This window comes from Ailuropoda melanoleuca, chromosome 2 (assembly GCF_002007445.2).
Source record: "Ailuropoda melanoleuca isolate Jingjing chromosome 2, ASM200744v2, whole genome shotgun sequence".
NCBI lineage: Eukaryota > Metazoa > Chordata > Mammalia > Carnivora > Ursidae > Ailuropoda > Ailuropoda melanoleuca.
Genome location: NC_048219.1, coordinates 58,811,736 through 58,833,403, shown reverse-complemented (window position 1 = coordinate 58,833,403; position 21,668 = coordinate 58,811,736). Strand labels below are relative to the sequence as shown.

Below are 21,668 nucleotides of genomic sequence, written 5' to 3'. Positions count from 1 at the left end.
CTGACCAGATTTCAAGTGCTCAATGGCCACCTGTGACTAGTGACTACCGTACTGGACAGTGCAGATTTTTAGAACATTTTCATCATTGCTGAAAGTTCTGTTGGCTCATACTGTTCTAGAAAGTTTATTTTTATTTAGTTTTTAAAAGATTTTATTTATGTATTTGACAGAGAGAGAGGCAGCGAGAGAGAGAACACAGGCAGGGGGAGAGGGAGAGGGAGAAGCAGGCTCCCCGCCGAGCAGAGAGCCCATTGCGGGGCCCAATCCCAGAATGCTGGGATCATGACCTGAGCCAAAGGCAGGCGCTTAAAGACTGAGCCACCCAGGCGCTCTAGTTCTAGAAAGTTTAAATTCAAGTGCAGTTTTGGAGCCTGTGCCATGTGAGTCATAAGGTCATGGAGAAATGGGCAAGAGACTGGATGATTCTACAGTACTATAAAAACACACAGGATAAATGCTCAACTAGGACAATGAGATATTTTATCCATAATGAAGCAGTGGAGTGTAGTGTACTAGTTAAATGCATGGGATTGGTTATGGACAGATTTGACCTAGTCCTACTATACCATTTAACAGCTGTATGTCAAGAGCAAAGGTTCCACCCATTTTGCTCCTCTGTATCTCAGTTGTCTTACCCATAAAATAGGGTTAATAGTGGTACTTTTCTCATAGGGTCGTTGTAGAGATTGAAGAGATTGATATCCATAAAGTATTTAGTATTGTTCCTGGCACAAAGGGAGAGCTCAGTAAGTGACAGCTATTCTTCTTGGCTGTTGTTGCACATCTTCTTGGCTGTTGTTGCACATCTTCAGGATGAAGGTGCCTGTTCACACATCTGGTCTTCTATTCCATCAGTGCTCTTGAACCCTGGTGTCTTTTTTTTTTCTTCTGTAAATAACATACCAGCAGTGAGTAAGGGGTCACACATACTAGGCAGATATGTCAGGAGAACAGGATTAGATATGAGAGAGTCTTGAAGAGGATGATTCACCTGGCAAAGTTTGGTACAGAATGAGTGAAATCTTCTAAGATGATGTATTTTCAGCTTGGATCCCTATATCCACCGTGGCCACAGCTCAGAAGGTTGGTTGGAGTAGCTTCCTCCAGGAACTCCTACATGCTCCTCCCTGAATTACAGGGTCAGATAGTTGTTCTCTTTGGGCTGACAGCTCAAGGAAATGCTGTTGTTTTTCCCCAGCTGGGAGAGTGCCTACTGGAACAACAGCCATCATAGATTTGCCAGTGCTCCTCTAGCGGATCTTATGAGTTTCTCTATGAAGGTATTGCCCAAACAGTTCCCTGTAACATGTCGATAACTCCCCACAATTTTCAGTTTCATTGCAAGGATGCTGGAGAGTTAACTAACCTGTCTTCGCGGGGCCTGACAGTCTCTGAAGAAGCACTTCTGCAAGTACTTGTCACTTGTAGTTTCACATTTCTGACTCACTGTGCCCCATAAGCATGAATCCCGAAATTCCTTTAGGAAGGATTTACATTTCACAAATTTTAGAATAGGTCTGATTATCATTTGTAGTCTCAGATTATGATTTTCTTTTTATTAGAGACTTACTCAGCCCAGGTCAGCAGTAGTTTCTGTGAAGGGAATTGGTTTGCCAAGTTTAAACATAGAAAGTGGCTCTGACACACCTGTTTAGGGATTTACTAATTTCACAAGTGCAGTAATTTGAGCAAATCACATGTGAAACACCTTTTTTTAAAACATCCATTAGTACCAAGAGCCCCTGACTGCCTCTATCTCTACCCTCCATAGCACCAGACCCAGCTGCTATTAGTAGATTCCACTAATGAGCTGCTTCATCTTCAAAAGTTCTTACAGTCAGCTTTTTATAAATTTTATAAATCAAAGTGTTTTAATTCAATTTGATATCTACTGGAAACAGGAGATTGACTCAATTTTGCATTTCTTTGTTTTGTTCAGATATGACTAAAAATGACCAATTTCTGTATTTCTAGCATTCCCATTATCTTCCTGATCTCTGTGCCTGCTTAGTTCACTAGGTTAGGACTTGAAACCCATTGGTTTCAACGCCAGCCCATGGCCCTGCGAACCCCTGCAGCCTACCTGATGGCACTGTCACAAGGGGGACAGCTAAACGCCTGTAGATCATGGCAAACTTTATCTGAAACACAGCTCAGAACTTGCCCTTCTCAAGGTGGGTTATCCTTTATAAATAACAGTATACTCTCTAGGCTTTAACTGCACAAAATTGGGGTTACAAATGAAATTACAGCCAGAATGTTTAACTGGGCACCACAAAAGATGGTTTTCTAAGTGAAAAAAAGATTAACTAGTAAACCCTGTCTCTTTCCTGTGATAATTCCATCAATATTCACCTCTTAAAAATATGAAAGGTAATTTTATGATTCGATGTATATGGAATGCTCTTTATATAGACCTGGGAGGTTAAAAAGAGAAAATGTTTCCCTCTCTATTGCTGAAATAGCCAATGAAAGAGAAGGAAGACTGACCAACAGCAGCCGGCTTCCTATGGGGAATATATTAAATACCCCCATAATGAGAATGCTAGTTCCAGGAACAAAGAGTTAGTTCATTTAAATGATTATTACTTTGTTGTCTCACTTGCTTTTTTTTTTTTTTGCTTCCACAGTTATTTTTTTGTATTTTTCTTTGAGCCACTGTTTCCGTCCTTACCAACTATTTACAATTTCTTTCAAGTGAGATCAAATGGGATTGCACTTCCTGTTTCATGGGGGTTGGCTCCCCCATTGAAAATTATGAGTGCCAAGCAGAGAAAATCGGGTAACTAAAGGGAGATTTCTCCCTTTAGAAGGAAAAGCTGCGTTTTAGTTGAAAAGGAAAGACAATGCAGCTGTTTTGAGTAGCTTACGTCTTTAGAAATGCTAATGAATGTGATTGAATTTCACTGAAAGTGGGGCTGAACAGTTCAAGTCAAAAAGAAAAAGGAGTTTTGAGGAACTAGTTTCATTTAGAGACAAAGATCTTATTTACAGTAACTTTATCCTAAGATCTCCATTTGCAGTGCTCCTAATTTAAAAATACAGAGCCAAAGCGAAAATGTTCACCTAAGCTTTTGGCTCTTATCAGTTTTTTCTGAATGTCTTTTTTTGGGAAAAGCATTGTTCTCCAATAATAATAAGTTCAGGAAATTTGGTTTCAGATTTTGCTAGCCCTTCCTCATTTAATTGAATAGGGTTTGTGAAATGAAGAAACAATGCAGGCAGGCAAAAGGAGACACTTGCCCCTGGTGAAGAGCTGGTGGTAATGCTGAAGGGAACCTTGAGAGCAGTGGAGCTGTGTAATTACCTAGGATTACAGTTGTTATTCTTCATTATACATGGATTTTTAAGGATAACAATTGATCTATCCATCTAGGCAACAAGCTCTCCATTTTGTAGGGATTTGGAGGGAAGTCTTGGATATTGTTAAATAACAATAATTCAACTGAGTAAAATTGAAGATCTAATTGGCTTTATTCAACCATTCATGAATTGGGCAGCATCCCATCTAGCAAGTGGAAAGGAGCTCCACCAAGCTGTGGAAAAGGAAAGAGTTTTAAAAACAGAAAGGAGCTGGAAAAAGGAAACTATTAGCAAAGAGTGCATTGTTTCCAGCAAGGTCCCTTCCTAAGGAATGGAAGGGGTCTACTGGGGAGATTATTTCACTAGTGTTGACAAGGTAATTCTATGTCGATTTGTTAAAGTTTGCATTCCTTGGGGTTGAAACTGCAGTTAGTTTGGGTATTCAGTCTTATTTCTGGACTTGGGGTTTAGCACAAGAACCCCATTTTGGGCCTGCTGTCTCCTTTTTAACAATATCTACAAATGGTAATCTTAGTCTGTTACGTAATGTTAGGCTTTCTACAGAGAACATGATCATGGCTGGGTGATAATGAGGCATCCAAAATCAAAGATGGCAGGAAAGACAGAAAGTAGGAAACTGCAGAAATCCTGATCTTAACATAACTCAGGCCCATCTTCCTGACCTCTGGCCTGTGTTTCTCTTCCGGTCATGCTTTCTTTGTCTTTTTCTCCATCTTTTCCATTACCTGAATTAGTTCAGAGTCAGTAAAATAAAATGTTGAAATAAAGAATTTGGAGGCGTTGTTTGTATCTATCTGCCCCTATCATGGTCGGGATTTTTGCCTGTCTTTGGTGTTTGGACACTGATGGAACCCTGATACTTAGAACAGTGCCTGGCCTCAATAAATATTTGTGAAGGAAAGCAGAAGAAATCTTGCTGGTAACTTGCTATTTCACTTTGATGCTACCATTAGGATCTAGTTGGAGTACTGTAGCTAGGGACGCTTGGTTTGAGCAGGATGACATGGCCTCCTTGTGCTGACACATGATAAAAGCTCAGTAAATACTGAAGGAAAGAAGGAAGAATGGGAGGAAGGTTACAGTCAGCCTCAAGCAGGTTGACACCAATCTATTTGTTTAGGTGATAACCTCAGAAAAACAACTGAAATACTGTGAATGAACCTGCTCTTACACCCTCAACATTAAATATGTAAAATACTCCCTGCATTTTGGACAAATGCATTTCTTAAAAATAAGTATAGCTTTGCTTTATCTGCTTTGAATGGTAGGGCTGCAACTGTCTCTTTGATTATCCAAACATTTTGGCTTTTGGTAGCACTGTGGTGTTATGTATAGTTGTGTTAAAAGATGAGAATATTGTTGAAGATCCTTAGAAGAATGCTTTAGGGTAGGTAGAAATATTTAAATGGAAATATTTGTCTATATTTTGCTGAAACTTAATCTGAGTAGATTTAAACTTAAATCTACATGTAATGGGTTTTGGGAATGTAGATTTCCTGCCTATGAGAAGTGATTTCCATTGGACCAAAGAAACTTTTTTATTTCTTTGTCCATTCATTCATTCACTGAACAAGCATACGAGAGTCTACTTAGTATAAAACACATTGTGATAGACCAAAGGAGAGAAGGAATAATCCAGAATGATTTTCACTGTCTTTCAAAATGTACTATTTTATACTCCATCTTAAAATCCCTGAAGTCTCTTAGACTCTATGCTATGATCAGGCCTGGTTATCTTCATCAACAACTCTGATGGTGGAATTGAGAACATGTGCTGTAAAGATCACGTGAGGTCTAGTTGAGTGAACTTGAAGTTGGAATGTTTTAGGTACTAAAAGAGTTTTGGAGAGCATATTTAGAGTTCTATATGCCCTTGACAAAATGAAGACACGGGAGAGGAAGAGAGGGTACAAATCAGTGAAAAAACTAGCCACCTGGTGGGGGCAGTTAAGCGTCTGCCTTTGGCTCAGGTCATGATCCTGGGGTCCTGGAATCGAGCCCCAAGTCGGGTTCCCTGCTCAGCAGGGAGCCGGCTTCTCCCTCTCCTCCCCACTCATGCTCTCTCTTGCTATCTCTGTCTGTCTGTCTCTCTCTCTCAAATAAATAAATAAAATCTTAAGGAAAAAAAAAAACAAAAGTAGGCACCTGGGAAACGAATAGGCCTAGGCACTGGTTGCCTATGTCTCTGTGTGGATCTGTCTGGAAAGGTCCACTAGGCAAAGCAGGTGGGCACTTCAACAAGTCTGCCCACGGTGTGGCAGAACAAGAACAGACGAATTTCAGAATAACCTTCTTTAACAGAGAGTGGCAGGGCAGGGCGTCTATGAAGAGAAATGCCTTGGGTAGGGTCCGGGATGGGTCTTTTCCTTTCAAGGGCAAACTTACAAGGATAAACTGTGAAGAATGTAAAGTGGAGTTCTCATCCAATGCAGGAGAACAAAATATAAAGCTACCAATACATTGCAAGAATCTTCTTGGTGTGTTAAAATTTTTTTGGCTTTCATGCCTGCTTACAGTAATTTATTCATATTGACTTTTTGACCAGATTGATTTAATAGAAAGGTGAAGAGAGGATTGAAAACAGCAGGAATGTTGCACTGAAAGAGTTTTGGAAAGAAACCCCTGATTCCAGAAATAAATGTTATTTAGCCAGGAGAAGCATGTTGAAGTTAGTCATGAAAAATAGCCAACTTCTCTTTGTCTCTAGTGATGGTAATAGGGGCTGTTGTACTATGTGAAGGTAAAATTTAGCAGTTAGAAATGTTGGATTGAGGATCCCTGAAGAGATTATGGCATCCTGTCTCTAGTTGCCTTTAAGGACACAACTCTTGCCTTAGGTGTTGCTTTACCCAGGACACAGAAGCACACACCTGCTGTCTTGTGGGCATTCTTTGCAACCCTGTGATTTTTGTGAATTAAGCTTGTTGGAAAACCACATCAGAAACCAGAGATAACTGAGCTTGAATAACAACGTGAGAGAAAGGCAAGGTCAAGAGCCCAAGCACTAGAATCTGACAGCAGGAGCTAAGGGTCTGTCTGATGGGTCTACTGTGATGCTAGTGACCACACAGGCACACTCACCTGCATGAGGTTCTGCTGTGACAAAACCTCATTGGCCAGAAGGCAAACAAGAGTATGTTTACATAACAACCACATCTACATTTGATCTTTATGTCCAAGACAGTCAAGGGAAATGCACCAGCATTTGCTTCTATCATTAGATATGAGCAGGACCTGCTTATCCTCTATAAGCCCAACCTGACAGTTCTCCCTGGTTTTGTTGTATTCAGCTGCTTTTGGAAAGCTACTTTGGTGTTTGGAGCTGCTGCCAGCCTTTTTCAATATAAATTAAAAGTCACAAGGCTTTGCCACTTCTCTGCATGTGTTAAAGAGTTGCAAAAAGCCATTCTGAGTTCACTTTCCTTAAAGAGTCCTTTGTATTATTCACATCGAAGATGTCAATTCAAAAAGGCTTGTTATAAATGGATTAATTTATGGCAAGATTGTTGATTGACAGGAAAAAGTTTGTTATGTATGGATTTGACATCACAACCATGCATAGCCAATTTTCCCACTAACAGCTTCTTTATGGAAGAATTCTTCCAGCCACATTGCATAAACAGCTGTTGGAAACACCTTTGCATCGATCATTTGTAATAGTTTATTAAAGTGGTACCTGGCAACATGTCTATATAGTTAAAGGCTTGCTCATTACTAAACCCCATTTTTCAGGAGTTTATTACTCAAGCTTTTCAAATCGTATCAAACTCAAACCTCACATGTGAGCACTCACTCTAGGCATTGTTTCTTTTGTTAGTGAAGGTTCCAAAGCAGTGGCCTCACTTCTTACGAAGTGGCCTGGACTGTGATTGATTGATTCTGCTTCACATTTTTGGGAAAAGGTGGTGTTTTTATAATCTTTTTCTTTCTGAAAATGAGTTTTTGAATTCTTATATCTTTTCTTTTCTAAAAATAAATATTTATTAAAAAAAGAGATGTCTTAAGAGATGACCCTTATTATCATAAGGATGCCTTTACAATTTTTTAGTTTATACTTTTGTCCCATATTTGGAAGCTTATCTTGATCATTTAGATGCTTGCTATTTCCCACCTCTGTTCTTTGCTATTCTCCTTTCCTTGCAAAACAAAATCCTTCTTAACTGGCTTTCGCCTTTGTCTTTGAGTTGAAGGACAGCTCTCCTTCCTCAAAGGTTGTACTGAATAGCAGGTAAGAAGATGGGCTTATTATTGAGATGCCAGCTCTTTTTTACATGCCATGTGAGTACAGGCAAGTTATTTTGCCTATGCAATCCCTGTTTCTGTTTCCTCATCTAAAAAATAGGGATAATAATAGTACCAAGTTTTTAGGTCTGTTTTAAGATCTAGATAAGCTAATATGCGTAAAGGGCCTTAATGTGTTTGGCACATAGGGAGAGATTCATAGCTGGCTGCTGCTTCCCTGCAGATGGAGAGCAAGGTAGAATGAGTAGCTGATGCTAATTCTCCTGCATCCTTGGAATGCCTTCTAGCCTTCTTCTGGGGTCAGGACACATTTTCTTACAAATACTGATATCCCTTAGCTCCTCCATAGGATATTGGCAGCTCTTTTTGGCAGCTTCAGTGGCAGTGATGCCTCCTGCCCCAAACCTGGTATACACTGGAGCTTCCTCACAGGGGGTAGAGGAGGAAGGTGCATAATGAACTGTGATACTCCATTAGCCTGGATAAGCCCCAGAGCATATGAAGAGCTAAAGGAGCCAGCTGGCTCCCCAGTAAGCCCTGGTTCTGCCAAGACCCACTGATTGCTGATGAGGAAGCAAAGAGGAAGCCCTGGTGCTGGGAGGAATGAGAAGGGCATTTCCCCCCAAGACTAGAAAGTTATTGGCTTAAGCAAATTGTGAGGATTGAATGAGCTAATGAATGCTTTGAAATCCATTGAGAAAGATTTTATTAAAATCCATTGTATTAGTTTGTCATTTTTTCATCTCTTGGGTATGGGCCTTTGAATAGGGTGGGAGCAAACTTTCTTGGTTTTAGACTTGCTTTTAGACTTCCTGAACTGACTTCCAGATCATACTCATACAGTGCATACAAAGCACTGTGCTAGGCTTCCTCCAAAATGATCAGACATCCACAGCTGGATCCTTAAAAAAAAAAAAAAAAAAGAGAAGCTGATACCACAAATGTGATGGTGTAAAAATATCAGGTAGAGTTTATTTCTCTTCTTTCCTTTTTCTTTTCTTTTCTTTTCCTTTCCTTTCCTTTCTTCTTTCTTTCTTTCTTTCTTTCTTTCTTTCTTTCTTTCTTTCTTTCTTTCTTTCTTCTTTCTTTCTTTCTAAGTTTTATTAAGAATGAAAAGACCTCTGCAGCTTGGCTTTACTTGTTATTTTCCCAGATATTTGAAAGAAGATATTCACAGGCAAAAAAAAAGTAACTTTTTCCAGCCAAAAGGCGGCATTTTTCCTTCTGTCCTCACAAAAGTGTTGCTATGTGTGTCAGTTATAGAGAATACGTCACCCTCTTTTCCTTAGAAAATGCTCCTTTTGCTGCTGGTGAAAAAATAAAAATCCCCCTACTAGGCATACAAATTCTCATGGGAGTATGGTTTTGTTCCTGAAATATATTAAAAGTAGAAATTGAAAGTGTCGTGATATATTTTCAATTATCAAAAATGCTCAGGTGAAGAGGTAGGCAGTTTTCGGAATCACTATGAAAACCATATGCTGTATTGCAATGTCCAAAATCATGACTTTGAATACTCTTGCTTTAGTGCATGCACCTGAGAATTTTTTTCCCTTATTTTATTTTCATGAGAATCAAACTTCAAACAAATAGAACTAATCAAACCAGACAGTTCTCATCCATTGCTACAGTATAGGCAGTAAAAACAGCTGAGGGATCTTATTGAGAAGTACCAGTAATTCATGAGCTCTGCTATCTTGATACTATTTGGTGATCTGCTCACCTGTGATGTCATTCACCACAGTGACAAAAAGCAGGAAAATCAATGTGCTTTGACTTTATTCCAAAAAGCACTCAGGAAATACTAAATTTTTTGAGATGACTAAATTTTTGAGGTGAAGATTGGCATTTTTCGAAGACAGAAGTGTACCCCTATGATTCTAGCAATACCACCATCTTTTGAATCCCACTCAGGCATATTGGGAGGAAAATCATAACTAATCATAGTATTCATCAATTTCATACCCTTTACCTTGGTGGATGGTCCAGTGTTTAAGCAATTGCTGATGGAATCCACCAGTAAGAGGTCATCTCAAAGTCTTCTGCCGAGTGAAATCATGCATTTGTGATTTTGGGGCACATTCCATTTTCATGACTATTTGAGGATATCCCAAAAGGCAGCACAGGGAGGTATTTGGACCAGGAATGATTGACAGTGTCTGTAAGTACTTATTATGTCAAGGCTTCAGCTCGTCGATTGATGGGAAATGATGTATAATAAATTAGAATGATCACACATCATTTCCCATCGATTGAAATGCCAAATCCTTGACGGAGTAATGAGTTATGGCCAATACCACTCACTGTCTTAGGGGGAGATTGATTGCATATCCTTTCATCGATGTGATCAAACAACTAAGAAATCCTAAGTACACATCTAGCTCCCCAGTTTTACCATCGTTCCAGTGCAGAGCATGAAGTTAGTGTTGCCTCAATGAGCATTGCACAATGCCATGTGGGCATTGGAGCAAGGGCATTCTTCATCATCTGATGCAGTGAGAGCCTCACTCCCTGCAGAAATACAGATGCATCCTAAGTGCAGAGAGACTCAATGAAGCACTATTAGCCGCCCTAGCTACAGCAAAACAAAATAGGAAGGCTCCCAGGTCTCTCCATAAAAGCAAAAAGGAGGAAGTTCACAGTAAGCTCAATGGAATGGATGTTTAGTATGCTCATGGACCAGTGGGTGGGTGTTTTATCCTTTTTCTCTTGTGTCACTTATTCTCAGTATAATATGCTTTCTACATCATTCCAGTGGGTGAGACCAATTCATGTTCCTCCCTGGTAAAAAAAAAAAAGCAGTTCTTTCTCATCTCATAATTAAATACCAAAAATCACCAGCTGTGAAAAATTTTTGTTTATTTAGATAGCCAACCTGTCTGTTTTTTCCAGTGGAGGCGGAAGAACTGGCACAATGCATGAAATTCACATTCTTTGCTCTTCAGTCAGCATTCAATGACTATTTCTAAGGCTTTTTGGAGCTTGAAAAGTCTTCCAAGGCATTTTAGAGCTAAAATAAATAAAGGCTCGTTTAAAACTTCATTAATTCAATAAATGTTTCTTGAGCAGTCACTATGTGCAAGACATTGTGATAACCTTAAAAACATGTTATTGGGAACCAATCCAACATGAAACTTTTGTCGCAGTTAAGAAACTATAAAAAACTTTCATGCTTAGAAAATATAAACTGTTTCCCAGCTTTCTGTGTAACCTCAAGCATTGGATTTCTTCAGTTTGAAGAAGGAAAGCCCTTTATAAGGGTAAAAAATATTGTCTGTGCTGAGAGGCACTTTGTAGTCAAATTTTGGTTATTTAGCTTTGTTTTAGAAGTCGGCAAATGTTGCTATTCTTCTTGGTCTATCCAAAAAAAAAAAAAACACTAGGGCATAAGAAATAGGGTGTTTTTGTGTGTAAACAAACAAGTAAGTAAATAAGTGAATAAATAAAGTGTGTAAAAAATCTTGTCTGTCTTAACTGCTTTATATTCAAAGTATGCTTAACCTCTCCAGACCTTAGGCATTTAGTGAATAGTCTTGAATGAATAAATGAGTAAATGAGTGAATGAGGTATTTGAGATTATAAATCCTTTTCAAATGCAGGTGACTTAATCCATGTTTTTAAAAATCTCCACTTTTATAGTCACTTCTTCTCCCTTGGTAGAATTACACTGGCCATTAGGATTATCTCCAATATGGTTACATCACATTTAGTTGTTGAACGAGGACAGGAGTAGACAAGGAAAGCAAGCAGATTTAACTGATTCCCTTTATATGCAGGCACTCTCTAGGGTGTTCTACTCATATTGCCTTATGTACAAGAGCCCTGTGAAATAGGTATCTTTCTCAGTTTACAGATGTGAGGTCTGGAGAGGTTAAGTAACATTCTCAAATTTACACAAATAGCAGAATTGCTGAGAGTCCAACCAAATTCAGGTTTACTGCTGACCTATTCTTGGGAAACCAGACTCCCAGATGAGTCTCAAGTAGGCATCCAGAACACCAGAGTAGAATTATGGCTTCAGGATTCCAGTGAAAGATTCAAATAAGGTAGGGGGACATGGATAATGCAGGGTTCATCATCTTATGTCCATGTACAGATATACAAAACCCACAAATACATCTTGAATTATTCACTGGATGAAAAAATAGACGAGATTAATGAATACCCTATGAAACTTCTTAAGCTGTCAGGAAGCTTAAACACCACGACCACAATACTTGACACTTAATACCACTTACTCATGTCAGAAAAGAATGATTGACTATTTACTTGATTCATAGTTTTATTCTGTAGTTACTATAGATGAACAATATATTCTCTGTCCTAAGCAAACAGTCTGTAAACAAGTATTTATAGGATGGCAATGTAAGTGGTAGTGGAGCTAAGTGCAAAGTGCTTTGGGAGAGTAACACATGGACCAAGTGAGATTGTGTTTGGACTGGGACAGGACTGGAGGGAGTATGGAAGACCATGCAGATTAGCTTGGATTGAACACACTATGAGAGAAAGTGGAGAGGGTTCCTCTGAGAAGCAAGGAGGGAAGGATTTCAGGCAGAAGGAACAGAATGTACAAAGGCACCATGGCATATTTAGCAAACTAACTGGCATATTTAGGACACTTCAAAATATATGCTAAAATTTATGCCAGTATTTATGATTTCTTTTCTGGAAAAACATAATTAGGTTGGGTCTTTTGGGCTACGATAAGCAGACTCTGATATGACACGATAATATATGTACTCATGAGAGTTATTGCACCTCCCCACACAACTGATTGAGTCACAGCTATTAATTAGCATAAAGAGAAACAGCTGAGATGATAGAATCATCTGGATCATAGTCATTAATTTATTAGTAATTTAAAAAATGGATTCCTTATAATAATATTTGTGTCAGGTTGTGAAGAGCACTAAGGTTTAAGATGGAGTCACTGGCAATGAAGAAGAAAATGGCCAATTCCATTGGCTGCCTTCTCTTAATAAAACAAGTGAAATGTTCTATCAAAACACTGTCTCATGAGGCACCTGGGTGGCACAGTTGATTGAACATCTGTCTCTTGGTTTCTGCTCGGGTCATGATCTCAGGGCTGTGAGATTGAGCCCCACATTGGGCTCCATGCTCAGTGCGGAGTCTGCTTGGGATTCTCTCTCCCTCTCCTTTTGCCCCTCCCGACATCCTCATGCATATGCACACATTCTTTCTGTCCAATAAATAAATAAATAAATAAATAAATAAAATTTTTTAAAAACCCCACTATCTCATTAGATAGGCACAATATAAGGTAATAGGAAAACACCCAAGTAAAGATGATTTGTACCAAAGCAAGCTGAGACCGTTCCTGTGATATCAGGATTCTCAATAGAGCATCATGGGCAGCAGTTTACCGTTATGAATTCACTATCAGGCAAGTCCCTGATTCCATTCTCAGGAAATCTAACCCTGGCAGATTTGAAACACAATTTATATTTAATTGATTATTCAAGCAATCTCTAACTTTGAGCAGAGTTGAATTCTAAATGTTTATTTAAATGACTTGTTTGTATCAAAACCACATTTTCCTGTAGAGAGAATGTCATGTGTGATGGTTGGGTTCAGAGGCTGTCTGTGAAGTCTTCTTGAGCACAGATCTGGAAACCAGAGATATAAGAGTGATGGCAAATCTTATTTCAACTACCTCTTACACCCAATGTTGTTTACACAAGAATATATATCCGAGCTCTGCTTCTGAATATTGGGAACCACTTTCTTCAGCAGTGATATCTCTCCTGGCAAAGGTCCCTTCTTACTGTGTACCCATAGTTTTCCCTTCTAGAAATAGAAGCTCATGAGATCTTCCTCTTGCTACACATTTTATATTAAGGAAAAAAAAAGGTAATAACCTTCTTGGGTAGTAGGAGCTAGTTCTTCCTCCACATTTTATGTAAATGGGTTATTTGTAATCCAGAGAAAGACTGCTGTTATGATATTAATACACAGGATCACAATGATGTGTTTTCTACAACCTCTACTCTTGGATTAGTCTGCTATGTATTCATTCAATATATTCTTAAAGGCAGAGATCATAATGTAACTGACAGTTGTATAGTGATTTGCAATATACGAAGTACATTCACATTTTTTCATTTAATGCCAATAATAGCCCCATAAATTAGGTGTTGTTATCCAATAATGGTAACTGAAACTCAGTGATGTGAAGTAATATATGCAAAGACCCACCACCGTTGGATGGCAGAGCTGTGATTCAGGCAGATCTTTTGATCCTCAAGTCCAGTGCTCTGTCTATGATAGCAGACTAGCATAGCAAAATTTATATTGTCAAAAGACTAAAGGTTGAACACTCAAATCAAGTTAAAGCATTTGTACCAGTCTTTCTTTTAGAAAATGGAGAATCCTCCTCAGCATTAACTTGGGGTTTCTTTGAAGTCCACCAATATTGAAACAATTGGATTTTCTGCCAAGAAACATTAAGGCTGATTTGACAAGAATGACGAGGCACTTTAAGAGTTGATTGACTGTTAGTACAAGGCTTTTAGAGCTTTCTAAAATTGCATCAACTATAAGTGAAAGAAATGGAAGTATATACTCAGAGCTTCAAAGGAAAGCCTGTGACATGAAGAACGAATGGTAGGATGGTCAAATATGAATACATCTATCCAACATTCCTCAGATCCCTATAATATACAAGTTCATTTGGTTCTTCCACAATTTTCTATAGTCCTCACACTCAAGGACCCATTGAGATCTAAACTGATCAATGTAAAAAAATCATTTTGTGTTTATTGAAGGATTTTCAGAAGACCCATTCAGCTAAGACTTTTATTGAATGTGTTTGCATATGTGTTTGCAACTCTATCTTGGAGCTTCCTATCTAAGGCAAACTTACCCTCCTGTCACCATATTGATAGGGTGAGGCAACACCAGAAACCAACTGAAAACAAAATCTTTGAAGCTTGACAGCATCTATGCTGAAATCTTCAAGGTGAGTGGTAGAAACTTCCATTATGAATCTATAGTTCTTGAGGATCTATGGTGACAAGAATGATTTCAAAATTGTTGCAATTTTAAAGAAAAAAAGATAAGGCAGATTTTTCTCTCCATGTTTGTTTCAAAGAACACATCAAACTACAATATGGATTAGTGTAACAGATTTTTCACTGCTCTCCTGTTAAAGAAAAACGAACACATTAACAAACATCTTTTATATATGGCTTTCCTTAATCTCATAAAATTCTGCCTTTAAAATAATTTTTAAAAAAAGAACTTTGTGGAATTTCCTAATCTTTACATTTGATTAATGATCATTTATTTTAGAATCTTCTCTACCACTTTTAGCAATGAAATCCCAAAAAGAATATGTCGTCTTCTAACTCTCACACTGCTGCAATAAGATGAGGCCATTGACAAGCTGAGTGTTGGAAACAATAACCAAGTTCGGGGTCAGGGAAAATAACCAAGTAAATGGTCAACTGTTTAAATAGACAGACCTATAGAAGGTAGTGAGGAGGAAGGGTTGGGCACAAAGTCATGCCTGGTTAAGAACCACTGGGGTGGAAGCATAGATTTCTAGGGTTCCACTCCTTTTTAGCTTATGTAGATATTAAATTTGAAGATGAGTGAGCTTAATGACATGTCCTAAATCACACAACTGATTAGGAGCAGAGGTGGAACCCAAACCCAGATCTTATTCCTATAGTGTTCTTTCCTTTGCAATATATTATTGTTGAATATTGCTTATGGAAGGAATATTCCGCTGACCCACAGACACTAAAGTCATTACCCAACAACATCCTGAGACCATTGAGAAGATGGCCATCTGACCTGAGTCAGAAGGAACTCATTTTTTAAATGAATGAAATAGCAAAACTCAAAAAGCTCTATGGGATTCAATCTTGCAGATACTTTGGGTGATGATACCAAATAACATCAAACTACTGAGGCAGTATGTCTGAAGTTGTAACCACAGTGAGATCAATCTGTGTGAGTCTCTTGCTTTCTACCACCTTATTTTAGATAGGTATCTGTTGCAAGTGTCCTGACACTTTAATAATATTTTATAACTAAAGGTAGACAAAATGTACCTGGCAGGAATAATAACTAAAGATTGTGTTAACAACCCAGGACCACTCATTAAGCCAGGAAATATGTGCTTACGCTGTGACAGTGGCTGTCATCTTGGATTGGCCCCATTAACCACCTCTGGTCCATCAAGGCAATAACGGAAGCCATTCTCTTCCTCTAACAAGAGATTGCCAAGAAAGTACACTGCTGCGCAACCAGCTGTTTGAGGAACTGAAGAGGATGAAAAGAGGGTGAAAACAGATGGGATATATTTTGCATTTCTACTTAGATATGAATATGTACATATGATATATTAGGGCATCTCTCCCACACATGTCCCTCTCTTCTTGGTACATTATGTTAACCATTTATCACTTTCATACGTCAACTTTATCCAAAAGTTATATATGCTCTTTGTTTCTTAGATTTACTCCCTTCCTTACACCACTTTTTACTGAGCTATTTGGTTAAAACTTGTGAAGACATTTTATAACTTATGCTGCATTGAAGGTACTTTGTGTGGAGGGAATGTTTGTTTGAAACAAAGCTTAAAGTGTACTGTTTGCTTCAATATAGGGAGGATTCTACATAGTTGAAAGTGTTTAGATTGTCCTGGTGCCAGATTTTTAAAATCCCACATGTAAGAAATATATATTCATTTTTGTTGAGTTGGAAAATATAGAAAGAAGAAAAATAAATACATAAATAATAAATAAAGAAGAAAATTATCATTGTGCATAGTCTCATCACCTGGAGATTATATGTTAATGTTCTTCCTCTACCACTTTTTATCTCACACACAAGTATACGTCTGTATATGTATGCATATATGCATACATATGTATATATTTGGGATTATATGGTAAACACTAGTTGCTACTTTTTCATATCATTACAACTATTTTTTTCTTGTTCTTAATTAAAAATATATTCTAATTGTATCGATGCACTCTAATCTACTTAACTATTCTTTGTTTTCTTGTTATTAAACTTTGTTTCCAATTTTATTTGGGTATGACAATAAAATCATATATAATACAATAACAAATTAATAATACAATTGATTTTGTAACTTTATTCTTCCTAGTTTATTATTTCTTAGATTTCAAAGGCTGGGTCAAAGGCCATAAACATTTATAGTGCTCTTAATACATAGTGCCCACTTGACCTCCCAAAATATTTGTCCATTTACATTTTCACTGGAAATGTATAAGGAGATTTTTAATTTAAACAAAAATGTAATTGCGGAATTGAAGTTAACAGTAAAAAACTCAAGAATTTCTGTATCTGGATTTCTTCCCTGCTTTTGGCACTATAGATGTTTTCTTTAAAGTTAACGCCTTTAATGAGTAGACATGGATCAAAATTTAAAAGAATTTTCCATGGGCTACCAAAATGGTTTCCAATTTAAAAATAACAAAACCAGTAAAGATACATAAAATATTAACTATGAAAGGACATGGGAAATCATTTAGCTCAACTTTCTCTTTTATTCAAAATATAGTCATTTGTTAAGCAACTATTATATGACTGCACTGTAATCTTAACTCTAGTTGGCAACACAAGTGAAGTACATGATTAACTGTAATACAGTTCCATAAATACTATAGAAAATAATGGGCAAAATGCAATGGAAACAGATGGAGGTAGGGGAATGTCTAACTTTTCTCTGGAAGATGGAGCCAGAAAAACCCTTGCAGAAGAGGTGATTCCTAAAGAATTTTTTCTTTTTTTCCTGGAGAGGTAAAAAAGGGTCTCTGGGGCAGAGCAGCATAAAGGGACGCAAGGACATGATGTTATACGGCTTGTTCACACAATGCTGGTAGTGAAGTACGCTGAAACGTCGGAGGCTGCGGATGTAGTGTTAATATCATGTTTTCAATGCCACATTTAGAAGTTCTGACTTATTCTGTAGTCCAAGAGTAGCCATTGAAGAGTTTTGAGCAGGAGACATGGTTCTTTCTGTATTTGTTTTCATGCTAAAATGGACTGAAAGCAAGAGGCCTGACAATTAGTGTTGTCTAGATGAGATGATAAGAGATTAAACCATATCAAGTGGTGGAAAGAGGGGCGAGGATAAAATGTGTATCCCATCAACCAGTTAACAAATATCAAGTGCAAGCAAGGTGTCAATACTCTTGGTGGTGGAGATTCAAAGAAGAGCAAGATAGCAAGTTCTCCCTCGTGGAGCTTTCATTTCTTTAAAAAATTGTGTGTGTGTGTGTGTGTGTGTGTGTATGCTACATATATATACTGGTGATTATGAACACTACAGTCAGGGTACCATGAGAGTAGGGAGAAGGGGGTGTTCTTAGGATGACACAGAAGCTGCTACATGAAAGATAAGAGAAGAAACCAGCCATGTGAAGAGCCAGAATTCCCTCACTTGCGGAGGGGATGAAAAGGGAGAAGGCCTTCATGAGGAACTTTCTAAGGTGGAACAGATTACTATTTGGAAAGGCTTATAGTCGAGGAGATAATCATAAAGACTTTAGAGTTAGATACACTTGACTACAAATCCAGGTTCTGCTGCTTAACCCACAAAACCTCAGCTTCCCCTATAAAATGAGAATAATAATGCACACATTACAGAACTACTATAAAGATTATGTGAAGTTATGTATGAGAGAGTTAGCACATTGACTTCTGATAGTAAAACCTCATCAGAAAGTATTTGCCATAGTCATCATCATTGTAGTCATCATCATCAAGATGAATAGGGAGAAACTGGACCCTTTGTTTCTATCTTAGTTGACTGCGAAGTGAGATAGGTGGCCTAGAATAGGGGCGTGTTGAGGTATTCAGATAGTGAATCTGCTTTGAGGGACCTATTGGAAAGCCAGTGGACATTTGGATCCAGAGGTCAGAAAAGAGGTCAGCATATAAGGTACATTGAGTCACTGGCCTTGCCCAATAAGAATAAAAGTAAAATATAAAAACCAAGGTGAGGAAACTGGGAACTTAGCACTTCTTGAAGGTAATCATCTCTTTTAGAAACTTCTAATTGTTTGAAAAAAATTTTTCATTTTATTGATTTTTAATCTACCTTTCTACCTATCCACTGGTCAAACTTTTTGGAAATATGTAGAATAAGAACAATAGCTATTCCAAATCAAAGCCTTTCAAATATTTGGGAAAACATATTTTTAACTGCCCTGGCTTTATCTGGGATAAGTGTTTACAAATATCTCCATCTTTCCTCAGATTTTGGGGTTTTCACATCCTCTTCTCATTCTAATTGACTTTTGGGTGCAATTCAGTTTGTTCTTGCTCAGAACTAAATCTGATATTCCAAATGTGGTTTAACCACCATGTTAGTTTCATCTATTGTTTTTGTCTGTCAGGTCCTTATAATCTTGATTCTGTCATCTAGCATAGAATGCCAGCTTTGTCATATACCAATTTGACGAGCAAGATTTTAAAATCTTTTTCAAAGTCTCAGACTATTCCTGCTGTTGACTAGTAGGTAGACATAAAACCCTTGGCTTCATTTAACGGGGGCAAATTGTTGTGCTTGAAAGTTAGACTTTAAAGGGTTGAATGAGAGTGAACACAGAGAAGTCAAAAGCAACTTAAAGACAGGAGATGGGATAAAAGCTATTTGATATAGAGGGTGGGAGCTATAAAATCTTGGGATGCTTTGGTGGGAGTTATTTGGGGCCACTTCTATAATTCCTCCTTGATGATAATGATGATGGTGATGGTAATAATAATAACAACAGTTTATTGGATGCTTATCTTGTGTCAGACACTCTGGGAAGTGCTAAAAGTCACTAATTCTCAGAAAACTTATGAGGAAGCATTATTATTACTTTCATCCCTTTTCTCAAATGAGAAAATTGAGCTTTAGCATAAATAATGTGCTCAGAGTCACACAAATAGAAAATGAATGAATCTGGGATTTGAATCCAAGCAGTCCATTACAAAGACACTATATTACACTACTCTGTTTTATGACTAATTATTATTACTTCTAGTCTATGTCACTCACTTTCAATACCAGCTACCTTTATTTTAAGGATTTTTTTCTCCCACAAAGAAACATAGATATTATTACTGGATACATAAAAGTGATTAGAAAAGGAAGCTAAATCAAGATAAGGATTGCGTACAACTGGCCAGGCTCACTTCCTAGCTAAGTCATTCTTTTAACATACCAATCTCATCATGAACATGAGGAAAAATTTAAAAATAACCACTTCATGAACCTTCAGAATAAGTTTTGAATAGTCAAAAATTACATATGTAAATACCAAGGAATTAATGTCTCCATTTTGGGGGGAAAAAGAAGAAATTTAAGTTACAAAGACTCTCACCTCATGGAATTCTTCTTAGACCTGATGTTTATGTATTTAAGTTCAGATCAATGATGCAAAATCACCAGTGCCTCCAGTGGCCATTGAACATGGACAGAGGACATAACAAACTAACAAATATTCTACTTGATTGTATTAGTACAATCCAAGAGACACTCAATATGTACTAGAAGATTTAGTGTTCAAATGGCTCTATTGGCATATTTAAATGAGCTAACCCACAAAATTTAGAAGTGATTTTTGTAAAGAAAAATTGGAGAAACCGGAAACTTCCCTTAATGCAGATAATTATTTTGCTACTTAAATAATTAAATGTATACATACCTTATAAATGCTAGTACTTATTAGAGAGAATTTTCCAAGTTCTTTTCAGATGCATACCATATTTAGTTGAACAAAAGGAGAAGCAAGTGATGATCCAGTGCTTTTTTTCAAAAACTCTGGTGAACTGAAGAGAATATGACATTGAAAATGCACATCTAAAAGCTTCTAGGTGGAATTTAAATAACTTCATTATTTTACCTTTTTCTTCAAACCACCCCAAATATTCTGACTATACTGTGGACCAATCACTTGACCAATTTTCTATATAATTAAAATCATATGCCTTCAAAACTATTTGTAAGGGGAATGCTTCTGAGACTCCTTCCCAGCTGTATCTTTTTATACTTGTGTAACTTAAAAATGACCAGGCAGAAGTTTTTCTCTTTTCTTTAAATTGCTTTGCCAAGTTTCAGCTTTGAGCACATTTTTATGACTGATTTATTAAATCTGGAAACTAGAAGTTTATAATGGAAATTCTCATAAAGCCTTAACTCTAGCATTGCTAGCAGGTACTCTGAAGAATGGGAACCCTGATGGACCCTCAGCTGAGGCATTTCTGAAACACAACCTGAGGAATTTGGTCAAGTGTTCATTTATTTATTTTTAGGTGAATAATCTTCAACCATTCTAGCAGAAATTCTTGTTCCGTTGACAAAAAGGAGTCATATAGTAGTGTGGCTATGAATCATACCTTCTGTTGTCATTATTAATTTTAAGGACACATTCAAAGAAGCTTCCTCCATAACATTGCACTATGGGAAAAGAAAAAAAAAGTGTTCTTATCTTTGAGGCTGACTGAGGAGATTTATTGCAAATAAAATGATTCTAAATTGACTAAGGAGATTTATTGGAAATGAAATTATTAGAAATCCCTGTTCCTTTTTAAGGTATTTAGAAATTATACCTAAGTGGAACATTTTTGCTTTAGTTTCAGAACTACAGACTTCTGGCATTGCTCATCATTAGAATTTTTCCCTGCAGGCTCTGGCTTTATTAGCAGCTTAAGAGTATATTTAGCGCTGTCATATGTGAAATCTCTTCACTCTGTTAAACTAATATGGGATAAAATGTCTTTTTTTACAGTGTTACTCATTCATTATATAAAAATGAAAGCAACTACTTCCGTGTGGATCTGGAGCTACTAACTATTTTTATGACAAAAGCGAGGTGACAATACATATCCCGTAGGCACATGAGAGTATTATATAAGAGTCATTAGTATAATTGATATCCATAGAAAGAGTGTTTTATCCAACATGATTAAAATGTGCAATACATTATGTAGGTTCCAGCGTTCCAGCTGCTATGTTGTAATCTTTCCTTTGATAGATATCTAGTGAAAAATAAAATTATCCTCGTTAAAAAGATAATCTCCTCCTACTTAAGGCTGTGAGAATGTGAGAC

At 37.3% G+C, this 21,668-nt stretch overlaps 1 long non-coding RNA gene across 3 annotated transcripts in view; it reads left to right on the top strand.

Moving 5' to 3' along the window:
• The window catches only part of LOC117801006, a 43,642-nt gene that overhangs the window by 7,993 nt on the left and 13,981 nt on the right, over positions 1–21,668 (top strand). For 2 of the 3 annotated variants that reach the window (XR_004623295.1, XR_004623293.1), the window contains 2 exons: positions 14,472–14,545; positions 15,685–16,349. The exons of the other annotated variant lie outside the window; for it this stretch is intronic. This is a non-coding gene — a long non-coding RNA (uncharacterized LOC117801006). Of the gene's footprint in view, positions 1–14,471; positions 14,546–15,684; positions 16,350–21,668 lie in introns of those variants that run through there. 3 annotated transcript variants of the gene reach the window in all.